Here is a 21,559-nt window from a genome sequence, read left to right as displayed (position 1 = left end):
TTTTGTCACGCAAACCGCACCGAGAGAAATTTTTAGTTCCGGTTGCCGCTCAGTCTTTAAATATTTTCATTTTTTACCACAATCGAAAAATATAGTTTCAGATAGAAAATGAAAATTAGTTTTCTAACAATATTCGAACAGTCTTTTTTTAACGGTAGCTGTTTTACCGAAATTTTCTAGTTACCGTAACAAATGAAATTTTTCTCGGTGTGGTTAAAAATTAGACATGAGATCTCTTCGTCGTAATTTAAAACACTCCAATTTTTCTTTCACGTCAATTTTGCTCAAAAACTCAATTACCGAATACAACCAATAAACAATCGAATTTTAAGAAACTAACGAAAGATTAGAATCATTCATTCTTTCGAAACACGATCTGAGAGTATCGAATATTTTTACTACTTCTTTATATTTCTCATAAATCGTACACAATGTTCAACATCGTTTCGTCAACTATATTTAAAATTCTTTTAAAAAAACCATACTTTTCATCGCTTATTATACACCCTTTTAACACCGATCACCTCAACGATCTCACGAAGAGTAATTTTCCGATAACATTTTAAACATTCGTACACGACAGTGTGGAAGAAAATACAAAAATTCCAGGCCACATACCCGAATTCCCTGACAATTCCCACATTTCCCCGACAGCCTAGACAACCCGAATTATATTACTACGAATAAAAAGCACAGACGTGAATATTCTTCTGTTCTATTATTATTGTCGTCGTTATTTTGTTGCGCGATGCACAATTTTCAACAAAATTTATCTATGCTTCGAGGTAGGGAAAATATGATTACGGAGGAGTTGGGAGGGAGGATTGGAAAAAAGAATGAAAGAAAAACCAACGTATTTTTAAAAATCATTATGCAAATCTCGCTTAACGTCGTGGGAATATCTGAGATCGTATCGCAGGCATCGAGCACGGGATGATAAGGAATTCGTTATATCTTTTAGGCACATACGTTACATACAGAGGTGTCTAATATCTAGGAAGCGTCTGCGCGCGTCAAGTTTCGACTTTACTCACGGGTGGAAGACATAAACGCTTGTGCCGCGAGCGATCGGGACAGAGCGCGGCAGTTTCATATCAACGTTTGAATGAAAAGGGTCTCGAATGTGCAAGGGAAAAAAATCAAGACGCGTTGATGACGTAAAAGTAGTAAAGTGACTGTAAAAAAGAGAAACGAAGCCAAATTGGAAGAATTATTCTTGTGATATAAAAAAATAAAAAGAAGAGAGAACAAGTAATAAAGTTTTCTCAAAACATTGCAAATCGTGTACAAAATTTTTTTGGGTACATCGTTTATTTGTAATATCAAGTTCGGGTTACGCGAACGATTTTTTTTTTTTTTTGAAACGTTCTACTGGATTTCGTTTTTCACGAGATTTGTTTGAGTTACGCTCGTTGGTAGAAGTTAAAAAAAATTGTCGATTTTTTTAGGCAAATTTTTTGTAACTTTCTATTTTCTTTTTTTTTTTTTATTGTTTTTTGATTCGACATCGTTCGACGGGAGGTGAAATTTTAAAGAGAAAACCGGCAGCGACGTAACTCGGAATAATGTTTATACATCGTTGATAGGGATTTTCGAGGGTAAGGATAAAAAATGCAAGGATAAAAGTTGAGGATTGAATAACATAGTCGCGGAGGCGTAAACAACGACGAATACGGAAGTGCGACGGATGGAAAATTAACGAATTATCGACGTGCTCGTTTGCGGAAAAAAAGTGCGTCGTCTCGCGTCATTCGGCGAAGGAAGGAGTCGACTTGTGTCGGGCTGAGGTGCGAACTTGGTAGGTAAACAAGACGTATAAATCGATGTGAGTGCAAATAGAAGATGAATTAGACGCCTGGCGTTGTTAAAACGTATTCCCGAGTACGAGCGGTTAATTGTAACCGCGGGCTGATGATGCGAATTTCGTCAGTTTCTAGGTAATCAGCCGGGCGGTTGGAACCACAAATTATACGCGTATCCGATATCCGAAGTGAATTTACGGAGTTATCGCGCCTCAGGTTAATTTTTGAAAGTGAATAATTAATTGAGAAAAGATTAGTGTAAAAAATTGATTAATATAAAAAACTAGGAGTCGTATCAATGCTCTGCCTGATGTTGGGTAGTCTGATTTGAACGTGATTTCTCAACGTTTCAATGATTTACGAGTTAATCGATCGGATCGGAATTGAAAACAGAATTACCGATCGGGGTTTTTTATCCGTCGATTATTCGAAGGTATTTTTGATCGATTTTACCCCTTTGCCGTGAGTTTTTTTTTTATTCTTTATATTCTTCGGCGGATCTGATCGTTAATACCGTGAAATTCCGAATTTGATAAGTTCACAAAGCGCTAGATTCCGGATTATTTGACGGCGAAACTTGAACGAGGCGAAGCAAACTTTGACGAAACATCAAAGTTTCGGATGGTTCGAAAACCGATGTTCAAAGTTACGAAAGTGCAAAGTTCCGAAACGGCGTAACTTGGACAAGACAAAGTTCCGAAGGTGCGAAAATGAGGAAATTTAAAAATTTGAAACGTCGAAATTCCGAATGATCGAAGATTTTCAGTTCCACGAATTTATGGCTTGGAGAAATTTCACCAACTTTGATCTTTCTTCGTTTTGGATTTTCGATATTTTTACCTTCGTAATCCTGGTTATTCTGATTTTTTACGCCCAAAACTTTGCTCGGTCGTAACTTGAATCTTGGAAATCTTGCGTTTCGATACTCCGAGCCGTCGGTTTTCCGACAATTCGAAACTTTGTTCTTTCTTCGAAGTTTGATTTCTTTACTTCAAGTTTCCTCGCCAAATAATTCCGAATTATTCGCTTTTCGAACTTTTCAAATTGGGAACTTCAACCCCGCCCGATTGAAACAAAAAATTGCAAGATTCATCGACATTTTCACAATTTCGCCTGTTTAACCAAGCAGAAAATTGATGGAGTTTGAGAATAAGTTTGACTTGTATTTACAAAAGTCTCGAATTACACGTCTATGGTTATGTATTATAATATTCCTCGCACATCGCGTCTTAAACTCTGAACACGTGATTACTCTTTCGATTATATCCCGAATTGGCCAAGTTTTCTTAATACACATCATACCCCTTGGACGGTGTTTTAGCAGAAAATAACAGCAACTAGCCGGATAAAAAAAGTTGGATAAAGTTTCTAATTGTGGTTGCGAAGTCGTGACATGAAAGACAAGAAATGAACTGTCGGCATAAGTAGGGATGGACAAAAAATGACAGAAACAACCTTGGCTCAAGTTTCTCGGTTATTTCTTCCCGCAGGGTAAGTCGAGTTCTGGAGTTGACACTGTGCCGTCAGATTCAATTTGCGGACATCCTCGTTTTTGTTCTTTTTCCGCCTTCTTCTTGCTCCTGAATTACTCTCCTCGAGTCCCTTGTCTTCGCTCATCCTAAACCTCGGGCAAGCTCTGAATTTGACAAATTTAAACTCCAATGTACGACACAAAGTACCTTGTTAGTTATGTATGAAAACTTTTTCTTTTTTTTTTATATATATACCAGCTCAAAGAATCGAAAAATTTCAAGCAGCCTGACGCAAACTTCGAACTTACAATTCTTGATTTACGCACACCCGATTTTCGTTGGTAGAAAGAATTTTGAAAGCTTTTATTTTTTCTTTTCTTCTTTCGACATCGAGGGATTCTTTTCTATTTCCGTGACGAATTTTACGGCTGTAAGTGTCTTTCGATTTCATTCAAAATCCCATCCCTTAGAAATCGCGTAGAGCTGTAAAAAACGAAACAAAGCTGAGAAAATTCATCCCAAACAATCCACCAACCCTGAAACTCATCTAATTCCATTTCGGGTCGATTGTTCTAATTATCTGACGGGGCTCAAACTTCGTTGCCGTACAGCAGACGCAGCCGAAGTGGCGGTGGAAAGTTTTGAGCTCAAGATGAAGAGGGTAGGTGGTAATCATTTTACGCATAGAGGAATATATTTGAATGCGAATATCATCCCGCCGAGAATCGGGAGGATTTTATCCAAAGATGGCACTCGAAATAGGACGAGAAGAGGCGCCGATGCGAGCTCGATTTCGCACCCTTGAGGGTATGATTGTGAGTTAACGTATTTCGAAACGGTGAAGAATCCACACCCGCAGATTTCTCTCATTTAGCGTATTTTTTCCATTTTCATGTACAGAAATAAATAAACTTTTTCAACGGGACGTAGGGATAGATATTTTTTTCCTGATAGTCCGACGTATCCTCTTAAAAATCGCGTTTGGAACTTGAAAATCGGTTCAATGCAATAAAAGATATGAGGTTTTGTTTGAAAATGTGTGTTTTCTCTGTACAAAGTACTCGTTTCTACAACGGTAGAGTCAGTCTGCGACAGCGCATGCGCGGAGTACTGAAAACGCGACTTTCAACTCCTAGGAGCGTTGAAAGTGGTGTTTTCTGCACTCCGCGCATGCGCTGTCGCGAAAAAATCTAACGTTACGCGGCCCTAACCTCAATTTCGTGCTTCGTGAAAAACGCGTGACATACTCTCGTTACGTAAAGAATCGCGCGCAACAATGAGGCGTTTTCAATATTCGTCTTTGACTCACCTACGACTCGCATTGCAAGCTTACGCCCGGCCGAAAAAGTCCGAGTTTGCCTCCTTGTTACGTAATATACTATTGAACAATTTCAAATCGAATAAAAAAACTGTACCAATTAGACGTGACAAAAAAAAAAAAAAGAAAAAAAATACCGTCTCAAGCGAAGTTGTTGAAAAGAATTGACTCATCGAAAAGGGAGATCGGAGGAATGGAATATCACGGTTTCCACGGATACTATATGAACGCTCCTTTTTCGGTGATGGGGAAAATGAAATGTGGCAGAAGGACGAGACCAGATACCAAAGCAGACTGATAGACTCCACGTCCGAACTTCATGCGTTTCACCGTATTTCGAACGTGTGATATTGGTGAAATTTTTCTCTCATTCGGGAATCTGGGAAATTCGAAGTCGAATTCCTCGGCTTTATTACTCGCACGATTCTCGACGCTCTGCGAATATTTACGTACGTGAAAAGAAAAGGACGTGCCAGTCGCTGAATTGCAAGCGAGAAAAGTTTTTCGACATATAAACTGTACAGTGCTTGCAGAGTATTTTAGGTATGATATAAACTATAAGTTAAAAATAATCGATGCATCGGTTAATCGAGTCCAAACAATAATCGAACACGACTAGATTGAATCGGTAAAAATTAACCGATCAATCGATTATTTCGGATTTTTTTTTTGTTAATTTACAGTTTTATTGAAAATGTTCTTCAATTTTAGGTAAAAATGTTGCATCGTTTGTGAGAGTGAAATGCGAAAATCGGTTGTGAGGAGAAATCATCGAGTCTGTCGATTAGTCGAGTTTGAAAAATAATCGATTATACTCGATTAATTGGGAGAAAAATTTTTAAAATCGATTATTTTTCGTCATTACTACAACTTATTACATTAAAATTTGCAATTCTACGTTGGACAAAGTCGCGATTAGTTTTGTGCCTCAAATTGCTCTCTCTTATAAATGCATGACTTATTTATTCCCAGAGGTACGAAGTTACGTACGAACTATGAATAATCTGCAAGTTTCTGCTACTCCTCGAGAATACGAGATTCCTGTACATGAGTTTCAGCTTCCGACAGAGACGACGAACTTTTATAGTTAATACTCACTGGCCTCGACAGTAATACCGTGAAACCGTCGTGTTTGAATTTTGAAACTGCAAAAAATGGATTTTAGGTTGTAATACCGAATTGTTTTTTCACCGCTGGACGAATAACTTTTTGCAGCAAAAAGCCGGCGGCATTTTATTCGAATCAATGTGCTGTTTCAATATTTACTCATCGATTAATTTTTTCGCTTTCATTCTTTTCACCTTTTCACCGTTTTGAAATCTTTAATTCTGCGTTAAGATTTATCGATTACGCGTATTCCAATATTGAGAACGGTGAGGAGAATTAATTCGGTGAATACACGTATAATAAACAAATAACCCGACGTGTGTAAGTGAATCGTTATATGAATAACCGATCGAATCAGAATAGAAATAAATGAGAGGATTTGAAGCCGGCAGAGGGATGAAAAACTTTTCGTGCTTTTTTTTTTTTACGCTTTTGCAATCCTTTTTTTATTTTTCGCACAATTTCTTTTTACTTTTTCATCATCGTGCAGTACTCGCCCAGCGATAATTACAAGTCAAATACGTCTGTACTCTTCGTTCCAAATATAGAAGCCTCGTGTATAAATTTCGTGGAAATTTCTTCAAACACAACTCGTCAACTTTGAAATGAAAATTTCATTCCAACGTCACATCATTTACTCCATGGTGAAATGTGGAGAAAAGAAATGATTACAGAATAAAATTTCGACGAGATCGTTTCAGTATACAGGGTGGCCACTAAATCTCCATCGCGAAATTCCCTGACTTTTCCAAGTTTAAAAATTTGTATTTCATCTAATTCATCCAAGATTTAAAAAAATTGTGGGACGTATTAGTATGAGAAAAAAACAAAAATGTAGCAAACGATTCACGAACTTTCCTCAAGAACTCCTGACATTTCCCTGACTGTTCCAGAATTTCAGAATTCCACGACATGTCCAGGTTTTCCAAAAAATTCCCTGACCAGACCTACACGATGAAAATTTTTTTCTGGATATCCAGGCTCGAGTAAAGAAGTAAATTATAGCGAAAGAAGAGGGATTTCACGTAAGAGGGAAAATCGTTCCTTTCATGAGAAGTTACTGCGGTCCCCTTTGTTCTCATTGTTTGGTTCGTTTGGCAGAGATTCTGACCGCCGCGCAATAAGAGAGTAAACGAAGATAGAATGAGAGTGAAAGAAGATTCGTGCAAACAACGCTCGTGTCAGCTTCAGGCTCGTGGTCTTGTCTCACAAAAGCATGTGTGAATTTAGAAATTGGACCGAAGCATGCGAGGTTTAGTTGAGTGGAACGAGCACTAATTACGAACTACTCGAAAGCCCGATTCCAACGGCAAACTTTGCGGCCGAATATCAACTGCCGCATTAACGCGCCGTGGAACGGTATGATTTATTCTGATTGTGCCAGCTTCGTACTTCGGCTTCCGACACTTTCAGCTTTCGAAATACGATGGGTAATTAAGGGGATGTCGACTAAGCGAAAGGATCGAATTTCGTCCTTTGGTTCTCTCTGAGGTGATAATATGATAGACAGGTCTGGAACCAAAAAACTGCGCGGGAATTTTTGTACTGTTTTGTTTTCTTTTTTTTTTTATATAAATTTTCACTCACTGAAATCGAGAAAAATACTCAAAAAGTTCTGTCACGTCAGACTTTTTCTTCGACTTGTGTTTGTAGGGTTATTTGAAGTGAAACTCCCGTTCAAACTGAAATCTAGTATCTCATTTTATCAGAGTGAGACTCGAGAATAAATACAAACAGAAAAAAAGAAAATGGAAAGCGGAAGCGCCTTCGGAGGTGTATCAAACGGAAGAAGAAAAGATTTCGTAGGCGAAAAGAATGAACACGGAATATATTGTATTGAAATAGTGATGTTTTTCATTATTGTTATGCTTTTTTTCTTTTTAATTCAAATACCATGTATTTTGGAAAAACAGTGTACGCGATGGAGGGAAAATGGAAGTAATTTTTGGTTTCAGTACACTCGAAACCACGATATTTATAAAAAAAACATCCCATGCAGCTGGAATAAAATACTTTTTTGCAGACATGCTTAATCGTTCCAAATTTTGAGAAACTGCAAAGCTTGTGCGGCGATGAAAACAACAAGTTCGGAAGGTGCAACCATCCTAACCTCAAAGAAATCGAGTCAACCTGTTGCGAGTATACATGATCGGTTTTTTCGCAAATTTATCAAACTTATCTTGAGCGATAATTGAATTTAATAACTATAAACCCCAAAGTTTTTAAACGATTTCGATATACTTGTTCGGATTTGATAACTCTGTCAGCACTCCGACACTCCCTTTAATTAACTGGGAAATTTTAACTCCGTTAAGCTTACTCAACCAGCTTTCATGTGGATAGACCGAAGGGTGGGTGACCCATTATTCCTTCGTCTATACGGACCGCGTTTGTTTTCAAGTCTTTTCAAATTATTTCGAGTTTCTGTTCTCCTGCAAGGGTGAAATTTAGGAACCGCGGTAACTCCACGAGGATAGTGAAAGGATTCGAAATTTTTCACCGCACGTTCCTTTGAGTCATAGTGGCATAAATATTCTTGCCACATATTTTACACACAATTTTTGTATACTTGGCGAACTTTGAAAACATATTTCTCGGCCGTTTTTTGCTATTTCTGATAATATACTAACAGGTTTTCGATACTCGAGAGTAACTGTTGCCTTACGATGTAAATTGTTATTGTTGGAAGCAAATTGATTGAAAAAAAAAATCGTGAAAATCGAAGGAATAAATCATTTCCAAGAAAGTTACCCTTCTACGCATATAAATGTTTGGCACGAATTATAAGTTTTTGTGCTCGCTGATTACGAATCTGAGATCGTATTTAAAAAATTCAATCCTCCATCCAATATCCAACATGGCGGATGAAAATTTCAAATTCGATCGAATCCGGAGAAAAAACTCTGTCCAACGGTTTTTGTGATCGCCGATTACAAATCTGAAATCAGATTTTGAATACTCAGTACGGCAAATCTAATCAGCAGCCCCGAAAAGCCTTGAATATCGTTTTTTAACCGTATTTTATTAAATTCAAAATTTTCATCCACCATACTGGATCCACGATCTCGAAATTTCAAAATCTGATTTTAGATTCGCAACCATCGACCGCAAAAACTATAGCATAATATCTTGTCATAAAAGTTGACTCAAAGGGACACAGCGAGAGTTTTCGGTGAAAGATTACGAGACGAAACATGTGGCGCCGGCAGATAGGCAACCGAGATTACATCTTGAGTGTGTATTCGACTCGCGTAGTGTAAGACCGGTTGCCTATCTACCGGCGAAACATTTTTCGCCTTGGGAACCTTCACCGAAAACTCTTCTTTGTAAGAGTTATCTGCCTGCTTTCTTTTGCGGGCCCTAAGGTCTTGTGGCTGGTTATCTTTTTGCGGTTCGTAGGTACAACGTACACAGCGAATATTGTTTTCTAATAAATAAAAATCTCCTCTACCCTATACGAAGGAGCCAGAGAACAGAGTCTAGTTTTGGTATTCTCGACCCGTCGACGAACGGGAAAATGTTTTCCATCCCCGGCGCTCTTTGATCAAACCCCCAAGTAACGGCCGTAGCTGTGGTATATCTGTATATAGATAAAACCATTCGAAACTCACCGGCGCTCACTCGAACGCACCAAACAAAGGAAATCCGAGAGATTTCATTCGCTTTTTACGAGACCAGACAATCCCTTCGCAGTTTGGTGCAGCTGGAGCCGGAATTAGAACGAACTATTCGAACGGTGCCGTGGTTTAGGTTGTTTTCCAACAGGACTTCGCGTTCCAGATTCGAGGCATCATCGGGGAACCGTTTTGTCTTTCAAAAGCACGAGGCGTCGAAGAGCTTACGCTTCGAATCGTGCTTTCGGGAACTCCAGCTTAGCTTATGAGGTCTGAATAACGTCTCCTCGAGATATCCGCTTCACTCAATCGCTGCCAAGTTGATTCGTGGAAACATCCAGGCTATTTTTTTTTTTTTTTTTTTTTTTTTTCAGTCTGCTTTTTATCCTTTGGCAACGGGTTCACCAATACGTAACCTTATTTTCGACTCCCGGCCGGCTCCGAACCTCTCGTGGCGCCTTTTTTGACCGCGCACCGGGAATTTCAATGGGCGGCAACGGGGCAGATAAGCCGACTCAAAGTCACAATGTCATAAGAGTCGCCGACTCTGAGAATCCGCCGTTCTCAAAGGACAATTCGAAGTTTCACCCGAGGCAGTTTGGCCGATTTCGGACAACCCGTAGAGTGACCGTCCAGCAAAGAAACCTTCGCCCTATCGTTTGACTTGAAAAAGAGAGTAAAAGGCGCGAGGGTCGAGGTGAATTTAACCACCAGCTCTGATGTATGCGGGGAAATAAGCCGTGGAAGTTGAGGAAAAAACATGGAATCTGTAAAAGAAATTGATGGTTATCGTTACACATTCCGGGCGTTGTATAGATAAGCGAGGTCACCTCGGGCGTAAAATTTTCATCTCCTTGCGGTATTCCGACATTTTCCGCTTTTCCTTCTCTTCTCCACCGACGAGTTTGAAGGTTTAAAGAATCGAGATTGGAAGACCCGGGTTCGTGACATCGCTGTTTGAACACTGATATTCGACTTTCCGTTGAAGCTGCGAAATTTCATCGCGTGAAAATGTTTGTACAGGCTCCCTTTTACAGTCGTTCCATACATCATTCATCACCAGCGATTCGTCAGTCTTTTTGAAAAACGGGATCCTTTCCATCTGTTTGAACGGATTTGAACGGGAAAGAACTGTTTTTAGAGAAAAAAATGTTTAGTCGAATTTTGGAATAAGGGTTAAAGGAGGTTTGGAATAAGGGTTCGTTTTACCAACTTCTTTTTTTTTCAAGGTGCCACTCAACAAATTTTTGGTAAATACTGATAAAAAAGATTGTTGTAAAACCTGGTGGAGGTAGGAAAATATTTCAATATTACGGACTTGTATATTATATATTAGTTTATTTCTTCGTATCGCGGTCCAATTAATCGTTGTTCAGAAAAATCATTACCGTAAACGAAACAGGGACATCAAGATGATGCGATACTCCTATTTCGGTAACAAAAACTGTTATCCAAATTTCTCCGAGACGATTAATCTTTCGGATAAAAGACGAGAACACCCAACTGCGGAATTGTTAGGCCCAGTTTGCTGTTGATTGGCCAACGATTGATCGGACCGCGATGAAAAAGAAACAAAAAAAAAAAGATATATATATATATATACAAGTCCGTAAGGTATACATGTAAAAATGAAAAATGAAAAAAGAATGTTACAATAATTGGTAGCGACCTCTAAATATTTTCCTACCACCTCCAGGTTTGACGAAAATTTTTATTCAGTATTTGGCACAAATTTGTCGAGTGGCATTTTGAAAAAGAAAATAAAAATGAACCACCTCGGAGATGGGACACGTGGTGACGAACTGTGTTGAACACGCGGTGATAATGCGTGGAACGAGAATATTATACGGAATTGGAATATAACTATCGTCGCGTTATTACCCACATGACCGAGACTATGATGTGCATCGCCACGGGGAGGAAAGAGGTGAGGATATAGGAACGACCGTGATATAAAAAGTAGGGAAAACAAACAGAATTTTACTCCCTCGCGGGCGCCGCGGAAGGTCTTGGGATGAAGAAAAATAAAAAAAATAAAAAAAAAAAAAAATAAAAAAGAATGGAACGTCATCTCGTCAACTCTCGTGCCAACAACAGTCTGTGCAAAACTTACGACGCGCAATCCATTATTATGACCGTAGTCAAAATCCGTCCGCGTTATAAAAACGATTCTTCGCCGTGGGCCGTTCTTAAATGGATAAACAATTTGGGGCGTAAAAAAAATGATTGCCGTATCGTTACAACCCAAACGAACCAAACCGGACGGCGACTAAGACTAACAACGACTATAATACCTGCCTATCCCCGACAACTTTAACCCCCACGTGACGAGATCGGCTTGATTCGTTCGTTTATTGCCCGCGGCGAAGAATCGTTGGTAAATTTTTTTTTTTTTTTTTTTTTTTTTTTTTACTGACCCTCCGCCTCGTTATGTGGAAATTGTTTGACAGTCGAATCAACATGATCTCGCGGTTGTAAACTTTCTCCTTTGCTCACTCGAAATATTTTCACATTTACAGAGGAAAACTGTTTTCAATCGCCTTTTTCCAACCAAGATGTATTTTTTTTTTTTTTTTCGTTTTTTTTATTTTTCCTTCAATCTTCCTCTTTCTTCTTGTTTTTTCATTTGCTGTTTTATAAAACAAGTTGTTCGCTCTGTTCTGCAGGAGGTGAAATTTCATTTTAAATACCTTCGCTCGGTAAGTTGAATTTTTTTTTTTCACTCGTTCATTTGTTCCAGTACTTTTACTTGTTGCTCGTTTATTCGCTTCCGTTTTTCCTCATCAGGCACGAATAACAGGGAGAAAATTTAGGAACGATTCTGTGCAACAAGGAAATATTTCGTCATGATTATAAAACGGGCGTACAGAATTTGTGCAGACCGAATGATTAATGTTTATTAATTAAAATCGAACGAAGAACTTCCGAGATTTTCAACAACAAATCATAATCAATCGAATTACGTACACCATCTGTACCGTGTTTTTTACTCCTTAATGTCAGAAGCGCGAGTCTTGTGACACAAAACATGGTTCGATCCCTCTCTGATCCCCTTCTTCTCCCTTTCTTGCAATTAACAGAAAGGAAGAAACCTTCGTTACCGATCAATCTGCACCCGTTTCACTTCAATCTCACGTAATACAGTTTGCAAATTAACGCGAGTTACGTAAAGAATTTTTTGCACCAAAACTCAGTACAGCATCGTTTGGCTTGTCCGCGATTTTAGGCACTGGAGAAAAAAGAAGACGAAAGAAATAAAAATATAACTCGATAATGAATAATGACGCGCTAAAAAGACAAAAAAAAAAAAAAAATCAAGCCCAATATTACATAAATCCAGACCGTGCTCTTCGAGAGAATAAATAATTCTTGGGATACGGATAAGAGTTTAAATCTGGCTGTGTTTTAAAATCTCCTCTCTCGTCTCATCTTACCTCTTCCCGTAAGTTTTAATCGCGTTTATCCATTTACCCTGTAACTGAGAAGACAGTCAAGCGTTCGGTCTTTTCATTCAAGTTCACGATACGTAACAAACAGACAAAATTAATTATGCTCGTTGGTTGATTAATCCGTTTCCTCGAGGATATCATCCGACCCGTATCTTCATTCGCAGCGACGCCTGCGGCCGAATTTCCATCCGTATAGTATTTTGCGCTTGGGTTTATCACACAGTATTCCCGAGGGCAGTTTGAACCCAGTTCCATAAACCGATGCTCGTATGTGAGCTATGGTACATAATTTTACAGCATTCCTCATCCGGCCGAATCCCCAAAGCTTGCCAGAGCAGAATCCAAATGGACAAGGGATAATGGGACGCGACATGGATTTCGAATATATTCTGCTGGAAGCGTGTAACCGTGAATGTCATTCTTTTTGACGAACGTGACTCGACGTTCTCCTCCTCGTTGCGATACAGAATTTCGAGCATAAAACATCAAGGTAAACTTCACGACTACGAAACATATGGATGGTGGCAATATTTACCTTAGGGTTAAATGTCCGCTCACTCGCGTAACATAGATGGATGGATACTAGACTTTTCGGTAACGGCTAGCAAACTAATTTTCATTTTCTACCTAGGACTATGTTTTCCGATTGTGGTAAAAAATGAAAATAGTCAAGGACTGAGCGGTAACTGGAAATAAAAATTTCTCTCAGTTTAGATGGATAGACCATTAGATAGATATTGGATTTTATTATACCTTGGCCCAGTCGGGCCTTCGGGCAAGTAAATATTATTATATGTACTGAAGTAAGACAGAGAGTAATCAAAGAGTACAACACAAAAAAGAATATAGTAATTAGGGACAATATAATCCACTAGGTATACTTTCCACCCTCCTTTCCACTTCTTACTCGAGGGTTTTTGTTCTCGACTGAAGCGTCGTTTCGTCTTGATTCATTGTTTTTATTATCCCTCTCCCTCCCCCGCGCCGCCATTTATCTCTTCTTTCCGAAGCGTTGAAGTATTCAACTTTTTGTTATTCACCGTTTTAAAATACACCGATTCAGAGTTTAAAGGAAGAATAGAATTTCGCATTACTCGACACTGACGTAACGAATGAATGTGACTCGGTGCTAAGGGGATGACATGGAGCTAATACGAGAAGACAAGAACACCGCACCTCACCTCCACTTACAAGGAAGGTACTCCAGGTCGATCTCTCCGATTTGATTTCTTTTGTAATATGTTATAACAGACTAAGAACTAAGCGACACGTATTCTTTTTTATCCGCCATTAAACACTTTAAGGAGGTGAAACCACCCCCCAAAGAAATCAAATCGGAGAGATCGACCTGGTATACCTTCCTTGTCAGTGATGCGTTCTGTATTTGAGCTTGTTGTGTCAATAACTCGTTTGTCTACGCGGCTGTATTTGACCTGAGATACGTATTATTGTCTGAATATCCATCCACTTATCTTTTGGTATTGGATTGACTCGCGATGGAATTGAGTCGTATTTACGGTCAGAATTTTGCCGTGAACATATAAGCGAAGGATTGAGCAAACGGACCAAAGTTTGTTCTACACCCGGCCTTACCAGTCGGAAGAACGACCTGTTCGGTTAATTTGATTATCTTATATTACAAATGATAATTAAAAACAACGGGTTGAGAAGAACTTACAAGGAAGGTATTCCAGATCGATCTCTCCGATTCGATTTCTTTTGTAATATGTTATAGTAGACTGAAAACTAAGCGACACGTATTTTTTTTTTTTTTTTTTTATCCGTGAAACCATGCCTTACTTCGGAGGGTGGTTTTACCCTCTTAAAATGTTTAATGCCGGATGAAAAAAAAATACGCGTCGCTTAGTTTTCAGCCTGCTATAACATATCAATAAGGAAATCGAATCGGAGGGATCGACCCAGGATACCTTCCTTGTTAGTAAATCGCTGATGCTAGTGGTGATCAATAAATCGCAATGTCACCGAATGTCCGTAAGAACGACAGTCGGAAACGAGGGATACGTTTCATGAAAAATTCAACGGACGTTACATTTTTTCCTGTAACTTTTCCAAAGGTTCGCGGTGTTCTATGGAATACGATAACTAACTCCAAGGATATCGTTGGGTGTCATTTAAAAGGCGGGAAAACTACTAACCAATTTGGTGCTATATGATAAAATAAAGAGATATTCGAAAGAGCAAGAAAAAAAGGAACGTGGAAAAAGCGCACGTATAAAATATGAGAAACGACAAGCCAATGAAAAGATGTTACGCTCAAGTGAGTGAAAAACCAATATCTAATCTTTGCGGTCGTAATAACGTCTGGAGAAAAGACGGTACAAAATTGGCACGACTGTATCGCACAACGAAATTCCAAGTGGAGTCTGGCATCTGAAATTTTGCTATTCCTCTGCGCACGAAGTTGTTAGCAACCCCATTGTGCACAAGTGTACAAGAGTACAAAGCTTCTGTAATGAATGCCCTGCAAAAGTGGTCTACTAAACGGTCTGAACGAGGGAGGTAGAAAATAGGACGCGTAAACGAAGAGAGAGATTAAGATCTGGAAGATGAAATTGAATCTCGGGAAACAAGTGATGGTGAAGAATTGAGAAGACATTCGTTACTTCCGCCCGATAGAATTTCATAATGACATCTGGGCCATAAGGGAGGTACAACTTGGAGGGTGTAAAATCGGACCAGTTTTTAGAATTTTTGTTTTAAAGTAGATGAAAACACTTGGAGCAATTTCAGTTTGAGGGCTTGATTACTTATAGTTTCAGGAACATTTTAGAAATTTTCCATTATAATTGATAACAAAATGGTGGCATTACGCATATAAGTAGTTCTTGAAACTATAAATGATAAAGTCCTCAAACTCAAGTTGCTCCGAGTATTTTTACTTTCTTTAAGAAAAGAAAAACACTCCTAAAAATATGTATGATTTTAGACCGTCCCTGAACAAGTTCGAGTTGCCGAATTGTTGGAATTGACGATAGAGAAGAATAATTTTACGAGGATGAGAAGGGCGCGCTTTATACAAGATATTACATATTCAACGGCGACCTTCCGGTCAGTTCGATCGGTCAAATTAGTAATTCGGACCCTTCGGTTCCCGGGGAACACAAGTTAGTCGTTGGACCCAATTTCATCGGTCCATAATCACACTGGTTTCATCCTTTCTTTGGCTCTTACCTTCGGCCGAGGTGAGTCAACGATTTCTGAACAAGACTTTGCTCCACTCAACCGCAGTGAGCACTGGTCGTGTTGGTTTAGGTCTGGTTCCCGTCAGTTAATGAGACTTATACCTCGATTCACGTCTTGAGAGAAACGCAAAAGAGGAAAACGGCGCAGAAAACTTTGATTGAAGATCAGAAATCGATCCGAGCCGATGCTTATGTTCTCTTGAATGGGAATTTTCGGGCGAAAACCCAGGCCAGTAATTAGGGTCCAAGCTCGTGGACGAAGGACTCCGTATTAATCTGATGAAAATTGGCTTTCCTTCAGTCTTTCTTCACTGGCCAACTTTCGGATACCTTGCAGTTACTATTACCAGAACCTCAGAAGATCGGATCATTTTTATGTGTAACTACAGGGTAGAAAAATTACTCTGTCCATAAACCGTTCTACGATTCCTTTGACGGGTTATTCCATCAACGAATGAATGATACATGCGCAATTTCGACGGTGAATAGGATCGCTAAACCTGAAAGTATAAATTTTTTTCTGATGGGGCGTGATTTCAGATCGTATAACAAGTTTCTTCAAAAATGGATGTTCGAGGTAGGATTGAAAATTTCACCGTGAAATTTTACTTGAAATGGTTTCTTATACGACCATGTCTGTGCAGACATATCTATGTAGCATTAAACATCGTTCGTATATTTCTGGGCGGATGGAAATACGAAATATGTTTGGTGAAGAGGACCGCTGACGCGACGAATTTCATGCAACGAAATTGGCAAACCAACCTTGAGCATCCAATCTTTCGAGAGACTTGCTACACGATGTGAGGTCAAAACTCATCATCATAACTTTCCAGATCTTGACACACGTGCCTTTCTCCTTATTATACATTCAAATTTGGCGATCCTACTCATGCACTGTCAAAATTTCGCTCGTATCGTTCTATCGATTCAATAACCCGTCAAAGAGAAGCGTAGAAGGGTTTACGAAAAAGGGAAATACATAAAATAATGACCATTTTTTTCAGCTTGTAACAATGGCAACTTTACAAGCAAGATACAAGCTTCGGAAGAAAGGTGTATAGATTTTTTTTATTAAAAATTATTTACTAAAAATCCAACCAATTTCCATACGGATTATGCGGGGTCAATTCTGCAGAAGGCAAACTTCCACAATATTGTTAAAGGGTCCCTTCTCACAGACCCATCGCACTGAACAAGAACTAATTCTCGAACCTTGTGACACCGGGTTACCCTTCCTTCGCCATTTCGAAACCCTCCAGATCCTCAACTCTCTATTGAGCGATTTGCAATTTGCGAAACATCGAGTGTCGAGGACCCGGGAATAGTGGAGAAGTCCAAGTGTTGAACACGGCTGGAGAAACGATGTCGCAAAGTGCTTCTAAGTATCGCCGTAACAACGGAAAACCATTAACTCCTTTAGTGTGCGGAATAAAACCCGTTCAAGACGACCAAGTGCCGGCATATTCTCTCAGCGAAACACCCAGCCGTTATCCCCGGTTTCCAGGTCGTAATGTCTCCGATATTTAACACTTGGTACACGTACCGTTTGCCACGACACCTAATTCTATTAGAACGTGACGGGCGTTCTATTAAATTTCCCTTACATACCGTAGAATTTCGTACTAGTCCGATAATCGCAGAGTGAACACTTATCGTCGCAAATTTATCTCAAACTTTGTATATCGGGTTCTACGGAGACGCTCGTCTTTCAGAAATCCAGGATTATATTTGTCGACTCTTCCAAGAGCTGCGATGATTTGGTCCAAGTTCGCCTTTTGCTCGAGGCGCGTTGCGTTAGTTTGACAGTCAGACGAAGAAATTCTCCAATGGAGGGGGGGGGTAATTGGAAATTTCGTTTCATTCCTTTTTTACATTTCACCATTGCCAATTCCAACGAAACGACAATAGTGGAAAACTTATGAAAAAAAAAAAAAAAAAACCCATTAGTCGGGATAATAAGAACGTTTCATTCGGCTAAAAGCAACGGCTACGCTCAAATTGATGTTTCTTCTTCGTATTTTGGATACGTTTACAAGAGGTGGGTAATTGATATAATGGTAACCCAATTTAAGAGCCACTCTCTCAATTATGCCTTTTTGACTTTCACCCTGTCCGTCGGTCGCGGAACGACTGAACAGAATTCTGATCAACGAAAGCATTACCAGTCGGCTCATTGTCGGAGGTGGAAAAGTTGATCCCGCGATAGCCAAGCCGTTTGAAGATAAGTTGGACAAAGCTTTCTGACCTTCTCGCCTGGGGTGGATAAAATAATGATAACGATTTTCGCCGGCGTGTGATTTCTGAAGGAAATGAGACTGACGATTACGATGATTAAACGAGCCGGATTTCGGTCAACGAGTCAACCTCACCTACACTCACTGGTCGAGATCGTTTATAAAACGCCACCCCCGAGAAATTTAGGGCTTGGATTATCGCGCAATGAAAATAATGCGTGATTTCTTGCGCGTTGAGCGAACGATCCAGCCCGATAGTAATTCAAGTGCCAAGCCGAAAGCTTTAGTACGTGTAGTCGGAGCAATTGTCCGAGCGGTTATGATCGCCGAGTGGATGATTCGTTCGTTCGTTCGGAATTTACGTTACGTCAGACGCTAATGGCCGGCTGAGAAATATAATATAACCGCTTGCGACGTTATTATCCGGGAAAATGAAGGCCTCTCTTCGTTCGCTCGATCGATCACCCTCATCCTCCTTCGCCTCGAGACTGCACACCGGCAATGACGAAATTCTTCCCCGATGTAGAAGAAAAGCTCGAAAGCCTCGCTCCCACACTATCCGACGCCTCGCAGGCGGCCCCTTATCTAAATATACGTCAATGTTTACGTGGCGGTTCAAGCAAATCGTACGAATGTTTTCCGTTGTTGTTAAAACCAGGCTAGAGTTTCTCATTAAAATTCACGAGCAAAGTTATTATACCGGGACAATCTCTTGAAACTATACATATAACGCGCATGCGCCAAATAATTTAATCTCATTGGTCGGTGAAATCGCGCCGCGGTGATGTTTTCATCTGCTGAGCAAGGCGCCAACGTACACAAAATGAAACAAAAGCTGTAATTCTCTCGCGCGTAAAGCCGTGGATTGAGGTTATGCTGCTGTTTATTTTTACGTATCGTGAATTGTCTAAGAAGAATAGTATCGTTCAGCAATACCGTGGTTGATTTCGGAAGATATTCAACCGACGCAATAAAGAATTTAACGGAAAAGCAAATATCAAATGATACAGAAATTGGGTGTTATTTATTGAAAGAAGAAATCTAACATTCAACGTGAAATGTCATTAACAAGTGGGAATCTGGACAAACAGAGGTAGGTAAGTAAAAACAATGTTTATTGTGAACAGATTCTTTATTTACATAAAATTAAAAATAAATGAATGGTTGAGACCCAGTAGAAGGTATTTCCAGAGTAGATTCGTTACGGTGCAGTGCTCCAGAAGTCAGTAATTAGTGCCGATGAACATGAAATAAATAAAAGAGATGAGTAACAAGGAATAAAGAAATTATTCACCTTAAACACGAAGCTTAGGAGGACAAAGAGTAGCAATTAACAGAAAACGTACCCGACGCAATACTCACAAAAAACCTCGCCGACATCATTGATTAGTTGACAAAGTTTTTGCAGCTCCTTTGTACAACAATCAATGTTCCGTTAACAAAGAGGGTTCACCAGATATCCAAGAATCAAAAGAGAAAAAGAACAACAGTTAATATTACAGTGTAAATCATGCTATTAATGAAAAATTAGGAAACAAACAATAACTTACAAGACAATCGTCCGATAACACTGGAAGACCAATCTCCACTCTTCTGATCACCCCTCGTCTGGCCATTGGTGGCCTTTCAAAAAGTGCTGCCGTTTCTTTTGCCTTCAAAAATACCGAAAGATCCTGTTTAATAATAATAGCTTCTAATATTTTCAGGTACGAAATAATTCATTGTCAAAGCGGGACTAAATTTGTCAGGCACGGAAGCATGTAAGTAAATTTCCAATTACGTGATCTTTGACAATGACAATATTTTAACATGGATTCAATGATAAAATTGGTTTTTTTTTCAGCAGGCTCGAAGTTTAAACTTTAATTAACACGAGGAAAATTATGCCTTACCTGATGGTCAAAACGTTTAGGTGGCAAGGATCCTGGTTTCTCGAGCGGTGCAATCATTAGAACCATCGAACCTGGTTGTTTCGTCAGACATCAGGTGCCAGAGTGAATTTTATCAGGCCATCGCCACCTTCTTAACATCAGTTGAGGCAAAATTGAAGAGCGGGATATACTACAGATCATAATGGCTGAATATCCCATCATTTTACTTTGATCGAGCCAATAGCGATAAGTTTGTTACTTAACCGTTGCTGCCAATTCATTCTACCGAGGAATCATTCTGTGCACCATTGTGATTTAAGCATTATTATTGACCAGCATTGTTTTTCAAACTTTATACCATTTGATTTGGTATCTTATTTTGAAGCTTACTTTTACTCTCTTTGGCATTGAATTCAGATAAATAGTTTTTCAAGTCCTCAATTAGATTGTAGGGTTGAATTTTGCTAGGCAAACTGAATCAATCTAAATCTAGAACTGTTAAATAAGTTCAGTAAAAATGTCTTTAAATTTAATCTTAGTTGACGGTGTCATCTGGCTAGCTAGTTGCACGATAACTTGAAACCAAATTCAATTTTACACTCTTTATAGGGTCCTACGCTAAGACTGAAAGCTTGTGAATCTCCATGTACCGCAATTATTTCTGCATTTCATGTTAGCATTATCTGGAGCAAAAAAAATCCCATTTTGAGATTGAAAATGGAACCTGAAACACAGAGTTATTCAATAGCACGAATTGAAAACCAAGAATTTTATAATGGTTTCTGCAACAAAGGGACTCTTTCCAAATATCCTTGTTAGAACGTGATGTTCGGAGGACTATAAACAAGATATTGTATCGGATTACATTATTTGGAAAAAAATCTTCATAAACTTCGTTAAAAATTAGATATTCATTTATTTTGATGGAACAAGGGACACAATCTTTACATTACTTTAAAATTGACATTACTCTAAAACATGATTGTCCTTGAAGCTAATTGTGACATTAAGGCGCATTTTGAGAAACTTGATTTTCAACTTGTGTCACAGGATGTGATTTACGTTCCTGAGTTCTACGCTTTCGATTAGATTTTCTTTGTTTCGAACCGCACTTACATGAAATACAGAAATCATTTTAATAAATCTAATATTACTTGAATTTTCAATTTGAGTATTAGGTTCCCTTCATTTATTTAATCGAACATCATTGAAAATTTGCGAAATAAATTCTGATAATCATTCGGAAATTTTAAATAGTAGTAGCAATAATTTGTTAATCGGAAAAAATACATTGACTATCGACTATTCGTAAATTTTGTTGAACTATTTTCAAGCAAAAAAAGATTCACAGTTCCGTTACAGATAGTGAGATATTTAAATTTCTTGAACGCTCGATTTAATGTCTCATTTTCGAAAGTGATAAAATTCAATATTACCGCCTGAAATCACAAAAGAGTGAGAAAGTTGCTTAGTTGCTTGAAAGTGG

General features: G+C 38.9%; 2 protein-coding genes across 3 annotated transcripts in view; one reads left to right on the top strand and one right to left on the bottom strand.

Annotated features, from left to right (window-relative positions):
• The window catches only part of LOC107222295 (glycosyltransferase 25 family member), a 44,356-nt gene that overhangs the window by 9,073 nt on the left and 13,724 nt on the right, over positions 1 to 21,559 (bottom strand). The gene's annotated exons all lie outside the window — the stretch shown is intronic.
• LOC107222298 (lysophosphatidic acid receptor 1-like) overlaps positions 1,099 to 21,559 on the top strand; it is a 29,942-nt gene continuing 9,481 nt past the window's right edge. Inside the window, exons 1-2 of one of the 2 annotated variants that reach the window (XM_046731501.1) lie at positions 1,099 to 1,251; positions 1,587 to 1,798. The gene's annotated coding sequence lies outside the window, so the exon portion shown is untranslated. Of the gene's footprint in view, positions 1,252 to 1,586; positions 1,799 to 3,219; positions 3,294 to 21,559 lie in introns of those variants that run through there. The other variant, XM_046731503.1, reaches the window with a different exon arrangement.

This window comes from Neodiprion lecontei, chromosome 2 (assembly GCF_021901455.1).
Source record: "Neodiprion lecontei isolate iyNeoLeco1 chromosome 2, iyNeoLeco1.1, whole genome shotgun sequence".
NCBI lineage: Eukaryota > Metazoa > Arthropoda > Insecta > Hymenoptera > Diprionidae > Neodiprion > Neodiprion lecontei.
Note: the sequence above shows the minus strand (reverse complement) of the source record. Positions and strands in the feature narration are given on the sequence as shown.